This window comes from Poecilia formosa, unplaced genomic scaffold (assembly GCF_000485575.1).
Source record: "Poecilia formosa unplaced genomic scaffold, Poecilia_formosa-5.1.2 Scaffold40, whole genome shotgun sequence".
Classification (NCBI taxonomy): domain Eukaryota; kingdom Metazoa; phylum Chordata; class Actinopteri; order Cyprinodontiformes; family Poeciliidae; genus Poecilia; species Poecilia formosa.
In genome coordinates this window covers 1,092,534-1,101,086 of record NW_006799979.1, presented here as the reverse complement: position 1 = coordinate 1,101,086, position 8,553 = coordinate 1,092,534, and the positions used below count along the sequence as shown (strand labels likewise).

The window sequence follows — 8,553 nt, the reverse complement described above, 5'->3', positions numbered from 1 at the left end:
CTGCGATGATGCCACCCTGTCTCCTTCTCCCTAACTATGCAGAATGCCAGCATGTCTTCTCTCTGTCTCACACACAGCGGACCTCAGACCCCGTTTTCTCATTCTGAGAATGTTTCTGTGCTCAGGAATTCGCCCGTCTCAGGCTGCTATTCATCATCTTCTCCCATGACCTGGATATCATTTCACCATAATGCAGTGCAGAAAGGTGGGACCTCTGGAGGATCTGGGAGCGTCTCTCACGATTCCCTTCGCTGGGATGCAAATATCACTACGAGACACTGAAGTGCAATTGAAAGGAGTGATCAGACACTCCACATTACTTTTTTTCCCTTAATATTTCTTCCTCTTGTTTCTAGATGAATCATTATTAAACCTTAACTTAATAGTAAAATAAGGCATCCTCTTTTTTGCTGATGAGTTTGATTCATTCACCTTGGATACTATTCAGTTGTGTAGTTTTCATCACATAAAAACGGATGTGTACATTTCCACCACAAGATTAAAAAAAAAATGTATTAATTCCCCGGAAAGGTTCCTCTGGAAAATTTGGTTTCCAGGAGCAGAAAAAAAAATAGCTTAGTAAAGAATTTATATAGAATACAAGTAAACACCTTTAATGGAGGAATTTGATTAAAAACATGAATAAATGAGAAAAAGGAACGAGAAGATTTGAGATGGATGTCTGAAGGGAACTCTTATTAGTCTCTTTGTACCTTCTGTGATGTCACCAGAGTTGAAATGTCTTTTTAGGATGGTGGATTCGTTGTAAATTAAACCCTGATTTACAGCAAAATAGAAAAATACAGTCAAGACATGTTATCCTATTCATGAAAATTATATATAAAGTGACTTTTTATTTTATTTTACAAACACTTCTGTGTAGTAGCTTTAAATAAAAAACAGAACTAACTGGAGGCATACCAATAATTTTGTTTCTCATTTTCATATTAAACATGTTTGAAGAAGTTGATCCAACCAACCATAGGACTGATTCTGCAGTTAAAACTTAATTACTTTTGGTTGAAGCTGGCTGCAGGTTTGAGTATCCGTGTGCAAGTTGTGATATCAAAGTTAGTGCTGCTCAGGGTTTGTAAAGGAGTTGGACGCGTTACATCTGACGTTTTGTGGAGTCCGGTTAATTTGAGTCCCCTGATGTGTAGATTATAAATCACAATCTGCAATACTTTTCTAAGTGCAATCTGATTTATTCCACATTGACCAGATTATCTAGATCTCACTACAACAGATAAAGAAAGGCTGAGTCAACTTGTGGTCAGTGTGAGTGCACTCTCAGTTTCCCTTCGTCTTCTTCCCGCTGTGGTCACCTGACTCGGAGACCTGCCAGGCCAGCTGTTCTTCATTCACAGTTACCTCCAGAGAAGCCAGCGTGAAGTGAAACTTCCCAGACTTTCTGCGTTGTTTTGCTTTGGCTGCAGTAGTTGTGCTTGAATGTTTTGTTTTTTTTTGGCTTACACAGTGTGTGACCTGTTTAGAGCGTTAATGTTTTCTGTTTGCTTGATAAACTGATATCGATGAGGTGAGTCCTGCTGTTTGCCTCTTTTCTTGACTCTTTTCTTCATAAAGATAAATTCTGATGTGGCAAGGACTGATTAGATAAGGCAAGGACTAAGACACAGACGACCTAGATGCAGTTAATTTGTTTTTGATTTTTCCAGAAAATCCGTGTTGCATGACCTTGGGATACCAGCAAAGAAGTTGAATAAAACTGCATAAAACAGATGTCTAATTTTTAAATGAATACCTTGATTTGAAATGAAACTTTCTAATGATGCTTGCATTGTGGATTTGTGATTGTAGCTTAAGAGAGTGAAAGCATTTTAAACATGAACACAAAATCATCTAAATGTGCCAACATATCAAATGAGTTTATGCATTGTTTTTTTTTTTTTTTGCTTGATTTGATATGGGGGTTTTTTCTGACCTAAATTTTGAAGGTCTCCCACATCAAAATGGAAAATGATTCAGTTTGATGTTGATTTAATAAAAGGGGGCGGAGCTTGAGCTAGAACATACCTGAAATTCCCTCCTTACAGATTCACCAGTGACAATGTGTGAGTAACATGGAAAAGGAACATCTGGATGAACAGGAAATGTCAAAGAATCTGGAGGCTTTGATTTCCAGGCTGGGCATCAGGTTGTATCTGACCTCTTGCTGTTGCCAAAAAAAACTTTGTTCTTCCTTGAATAGGATTTTTTTTTTCTTATTTGCCTTTTTGATGTCATCCAATGGCTGACTTAAATCCACTGCCACACTGTTTTCTACTTTGCCATGTATGTTGGTGTACTGAAAAAACGACTTGCGTTGATCTAAATGCTGCGGTTTTGGTGAAACGTTAAGTTGTGTTACCTTTTTATTGCAATCTTCGTAGCAATGGATCAGGGGTGCTGCTTAATTTGGTGTTTAAGGACGATATCTGTTCCAGGTGGTCAGATTACATTCTTCTCAAACATCTTTTCAAGTGCACAAGTGTTTATCAGTCCACACAGGACGCTTGCAGCGCTGTATGAGATTGAATGGTACTGTTATCGGGCTCATATTGATGCGATATTTCGAAAGCAGTGACACATATGAGTGTCACTGCTTTCGAAATATATCTAGGATGTGAGAGTTGCACACATCCTAGATATATGCCTGAGGATTTGTAGCCATGACTCAATGTCCACACAAGTCTGGACATTTAACAAGAAACTAGGAGGAGGTGGCTTTTCTTCCAGTTGCATAACCAAGCAAATGAATAACTAAAATCTTATAGTGATTGTAAATCAATGAGTTCCATTAAAATTGATAGGTCATCCAAACGTCCAAAAGTTTTGTATATTTCAAGGCAGCAAGTTTTGTACAGCGGAAATGTTTACCTTGACTCTAAATGCACATGATGGCGCAGTTAGAGGCGACTACCAGAAGCGATCCGTGTTGGTGCTGCTTTTGCAGCTGCTTTCTTGTTTAGAGGTTAAAAATATCAAAATTCTCAGGAAGCATTTTTTTTTCTCACCAAAGGCCTTCTGCTTACATTTTTGTGGTTCTCTTGTAGTTTTTTGTTTTGTTTTGTTTTGATAAGTGGGCTGGGGGGGGAACACCTTGTTGAAATCTCTGCTGCTTGTGAAATGACTGTGTTCCTTTTTAATGTGGCCTTATATGGATTTAAGAATGTGTTAAATAAAATGTGGCCAAAAGTGTCGGCTACCTCGGCGCATGGAATGAGGAAAAATAGCTTGTAAAGCACACTGAAGCCAGCCGGAGTGTTCTCACAAACCACCCAGGAGGCACGTTACAGCCACCCCTAAAAAAAAAAAAACACATCAACACCGAAGCGGGTAGATGGGATGAGAAGATTACATAAAAAAAAACAAAAAAGTAACACGGCTTCAATATGAACCAAGTTTTTATTCTTTTCATTATTTACAAATTGAAATCATAAATGGCTTTTATGAACAAGGGGAAGGAAAGAGGTAGTATGGTGACATCACCAGATGTCAAGTTTTGATGAATTACTTTGGTAAAGTGTTGCTTCGGATCAGCAGATATGGACCGCCTTTGTAAACACACAATTTTGCTGAAACTACAACAGTTTTGTTCATCTAAAACAGGCCATGGTCGCCGTTGGCTTTTTTTCGAATGTTTCCACACCTGAAACATGGCAGTAACTTTTATCAGCTGTTTTTGGCACATGCTGACTCTATAAGGCTTTGCTGGATCCTGTTGTTTCCCAGACTAACCCGTGGGAAACCTCTGAAAAGTTGAACTGGTGTCCAACATGTCATAGCAGCCTCTTGAATGCTTCGTCTCACCCAGAAGTACAATTTATACTGAGAATAAACACTGCTAAACTCACTTTATTAGTTGGGTTGCTCGTGAAGGCGATTTCTTGCAATGGATTTTATTAGAGCATCGGAGTAGAAGAGGGTGAATACATATCTGTGCCGCATTTTTAAGTTGTGAGACATCTAAACTGTGTCTTTTATTTCCTAATTTTATTCTGTTTTGTCAAAAATCAATCAAAATTTCCAGCAGAATGCTCTAAAACTTGAGGTTGCAATATGACAAAATGTGGCAAAAGTGCAAATGAATACGACTCTAAAGTCTTGAAACACATTCACTTTGTGTTGAATCACCAGTTTATCGTCTTGAGAATTTCCCTTTGGGATTATTAAAAGTATATTCATTCATTCATTCATTCATTGACAAGCTTATCTACATAGACCTTAAAGTGAGATGTGGTGAAAGGATTATACTCTGAACTCCATATTAATTAATAATAATAATCTCCGTAGCATCTACATGTTTATCCCCCAATTGGCAAGGTTATGAAGATATTTCACGTAGTCATTATGGGAATATTATACATATTAAACTATATGTAATAAATTATGAGAGTTGTGAAGGACACCTTGATTTAAAGAGAGCTTTTCTTACTTTGAAAAGGTACAGTTGTCCCTTTGCTAGGAAGCCCGCCTTTTAATATCTGTCAGTCCTTACAGATTATGAACATGCAAAACTGTTTCTGAAATTACAACATTGCATAAGATCATTAAAATTGGATATTTTAAACTTCTAGAAAGTATATATTTCTATGCAGTCACTACCTGGTTGAGCTTGCTTCCTTTTGCATGAGTCACTGCATCAATGCAGTGTGGCATTGAGTAGCTGTAAAGGAAGCACAAATTGTTTTGATAGCCGCCTTCAGATTTTCTGCATTGTTGGGTCTGGTGTCTCTCATCCTTCCTCTTAATAGGTCACAGATTTTCTATAGGGGGCAGGGAAGTTTCCTGGCCAATCAAGAGCAGGAACACAATGGCCATTTAAAAAGATTTTGGTATATTAGGCAGTTTGTGCAGGTGCCAAGTCCAAGCTAGAAAAGAAAATCAGCATCTCCATACAGCTAGTCTGTAGAGGAAAGCGTGGAGTGCTTTAAAATATGACGAAAGATTGCCACGGTGACTGTGGACCCCAAAACATTAATGGACCTGCGACAAGTTACCAACGACTGTGGAAACATCAGAATGAAGTTCAATCGATGTAGATTCTGTGCCTCCCCAATCTTCCTCCAGACTAGGGGTCCCCAAGCTTTTTCCTGTGAGGGCCACATAACTTTTCCCTTCTCTGCTGAGGGGCCGGAGTCAGTTTGTAACAGAAAAAGTGTGACGATTGCAGGAGTGCCTAAATGTAAAAATGTATTGTTTTCCAGAAAGCACAATCAATGGCCCTCTCTGGGTTCTTCACAGAAGAAATCCAGGAAGGATTATAGTCAATATTTTCTGAACTATGAGTCGCACCGGACTATAAGCCACAACCCCAAAGTTTTTTGTTTTTGTTTTTTTTTAACCAGTAAACATATAAGCCTCAGATATCTCTGCCGCTCCAGGTTTTCCACAACGATGCAGCAGCAGCAGAGGGAGGCGGACACCCAAAATTGGAGTAATAACAGGTCAATTTAATATCATATTTATTAGGGTTGAAAAAGAAAAAGTTGACAAGTTTAGATTTAGCTGAACTGATTACAGTAGTTTCAGAACGGTAACTGTAATAGTAAAAGTGCTGATCCTTCGTTTGCTACTAGCATGTGCTAAATGAAAATAGGCGCTTTCTTCTTCTTCTTCTTCTTCTTTAGATTTCAACAGCAGCTTGCATCCATTATTGTTGCACTACTGTCATCTACTGGATCCTAATATCCAGGCGTGGAGCTATAGGGGAGGCTGGGGGGGCTGCTGCCCCCCAAACCGGCCGGATGGGGGCCCGGGCCTGGAGGTGCCAGGGAGGGAGGAATGGTTTCAAGTCATCAAAATATGTGATTATAGACAGAGAAAGTGTGCCCTCGCCTGTTGAGAAGGGTGTATTTAATGTTAAACACCCCCCACACCCCCTTTCAACAGTTTCAGTCTCACTCCACATAAGGGGCCCGGTGATTGGTTAGGTGCCCGGTAATTGGCCCCGCCCCCCGGCCCGATTCTGACTTGTTCCGCTAGTGCTAATATCTATACCTCAAATTGTCATAATGATCCCAGTATTATTAAAAAAAAAAAAGAAAAATCTTCTGTTTCCCCTCAATGCTATTTAACTGATCAATAACATTCTCAAATTTCAATTCCCTGTTAAAACCTAATTCTGTTTTAATGGGCGCTTTCTTCTTTTATTTCCAATTTTGACTTCCAATGATTCACTTCCTGCTAAAGGGCCCCCTGGTGGTTGAAGAAAAATCCACATATAAGCGGCTTATAGTCCGGAAAATATGGTAAATGAAAAAAAGTCTGAATACTCTCTGGTATTGTTCAGGGGGCTGGACCAAATGTGGACCGTAGTTTGGGGACCACTGCTCTAGACTCTTGGATCACAATTTCCAAATAAGATGCAAACTTTCATCTGAAAAAATTAAGAATGGAGGGGTTTTTTTGTATAAAAACCAGTGAGCATCAACATCACAGGCAGTTAAAATGCCTGTGATGTTGGTTCAGGCTTTGCTTGCCACAGGGAACAAAACATTAGCAGCCAATGTGTAGACTCTTGATGCTCTGACCCTAGACCCCGTCCACTCTTCACGAAACTCCCCCCAAATTCTTTAATGGATTTTGCTAGATAACATTCCCAAGATAATTTATGCTTGTTGCTCCATCTTTTGCTACAACACATTTTCCATCAACTTTGGCTGCTTGGATTTGGCATTCTGGACGACTTCTGTAGCAATGATATTTGGTGACTTGCCCTCCTTGTGGAAGGGGTCTGACTGTCTTCTGGACATCTGTCCAGTTAGCTTGTGTAGCCGACTGACCCAGAGTGAAACCTTTTTAGGAATTCAGGAATCCTTTGCAGGTGTTGTGAGTCAATTAGCTGGTAAGAGTGTAGCTTACATTTTCTGTAAGTATAAAAATGGCAAGAAATAAATAAAAGCTTGAAATACTTAAGTGAGTCTCTAAAATGAGTTCCACTTTCCTACAACAGGAACAAATGACCAATTTTTCCATGATAAATACAGAGGGTACATTAACTTGTTAGCTTGGTTTTTATTTTTCAACAAAAGCTTGTCGGTAATGTTTGCGCATCGTTTTTTAGTAAAGCAAGCTGTTGGGTTTGGGATACAAAGTTTAAGGCATGAAGCAAACATTAATACAGCAGAGAGCTAAACGTGTGTGAAGTTCTGTTTATCTTGAGGATGAACAAACCGGAATAGTACATTCTGGAAGCCCTTGATTTGAATATCGGTATTTTTTTCAGACTCATTTGTGTTTCTTGCCATTTTTTTTTTTTTTAAAATTGGACCTTCTTACTCGCGATATGAAATGCAGCTTCGTAAAGGGGTATGGACGGCTTAAAAAATGTCAGTGAAAGGTAGCTTTCAACAATTAACCGAATTGAATTAAGATTTGTGGCTGCAATTTTCTTTTTGTGTATCTTTTTATGAGCGTAACCCCCAACGACTATATAAAAACCAGACTTGGGTCGCTTTTAATCACATAAGGGTTGCTCTAAATTACGACTGCTTAAAAAAATAATAATAAATTGGGCCATTGCATTGGGTTTCTCGAAGAACGCAGCAGACTGATACTAAAAACCTGCGATGGGACATGAATCCGGGGAGGGGACATATTGACTGAGAAGTGAGGCAGAGGCTCCTACAACACGGGAAGGGGGAGGAAATAAGAATGGAGGGCGGAGGGTGAACTGATCCTCGGAGTGTGTGCGTGCAGACGCGTGTGTGTGTGAGAGAAGGAGAGGAAGGAACAGACGAAAGAGACCTGCGCACACACAGACACTCGCTCTCTCTCTCACACACACACACACACACACACACGCGCGCGCACACACGCACACACACACTCTCGCTCTCCTCCTCTCTCTTTTCGCGGAGCCGGGAGAACCGGGAAGGGAAGAATGAGGAAGAGGTCCGCTGCGCCGCGCGCCTCCTCTCAGCTAATGCGGGTTTGCTGATGAAGCGCCGCTCCGGTCATCCGATCATACAGGTCACTCAGGTCGCGCTGCATGGAAACGAGGAGTAGGCAAGAAGAGCAAAAGATAAGAGAAACAAATAAGGGGTGGGAAAAAAAAGAAAAGAAGAAACAACCCAGTGTGCATGGGAATTCGGACTACTCTTCCCTCCCTTTGTGCGTCTCGGTGGTTGGATACGCTGTCTTGACTGGCGTATAAGAGCTCCCTGCGTCTCCATTACCGTTCCCCACTACGGGCTTTACCTCCGCCACCACTCCTCCTCCACCGCCTCCTGGTTTTACTCCTTCTACTTGCTCGCATCGCAAGAAGAGCCGTTTTACTACTAAACTACGAAGCGTCAACTCCGGATTGAGAAGGTAGAACACGGACTCCTGGATGCTTATTTATTTTTTATGTTGCATTTTTTTTCTTTTAAATTGATTATCATTGCGGGGGTCCAGGTCTGCTCCATGGTGTCGTGTTGGTGTGTGCAAGTTTTTTTTTTTTTCTTTTTTTTTTCTTTTGGTCGGGGGAAGGGGTGGAGTAAACTGGATGTAAGAAGGGGTGTGTGTGTGTGTGTGTGTGCGTGTGTGTGTGTGTGTGTGTGTGTGTGT

The 8,553-nt window shown here is 40.4% G+C and overlaps 1 protein-coding gene across 1 annotated transcript in view; it reads left to right on the top strand.

The window, feature by feature from the left end:
- The first annotated feature begins 7,687 nt into the window (after positions 1–7,687).
- The window catches only part of slc8a1b (solute carrier family 8 member 1b), a 162,081-nt gene continuing 161,215 nt past the window's right edge, over positions 7,688–8,553 (top strand). Inside the window, exon 1 of the mRNA XM_007551113.2 lies at positions 7,688–8,316. The gene's annotated coding sequence lies outside the window, so the exon portion shown is untranslated. The remainder of the gene's footprint in view (positions 8,317–8,553) is intronic.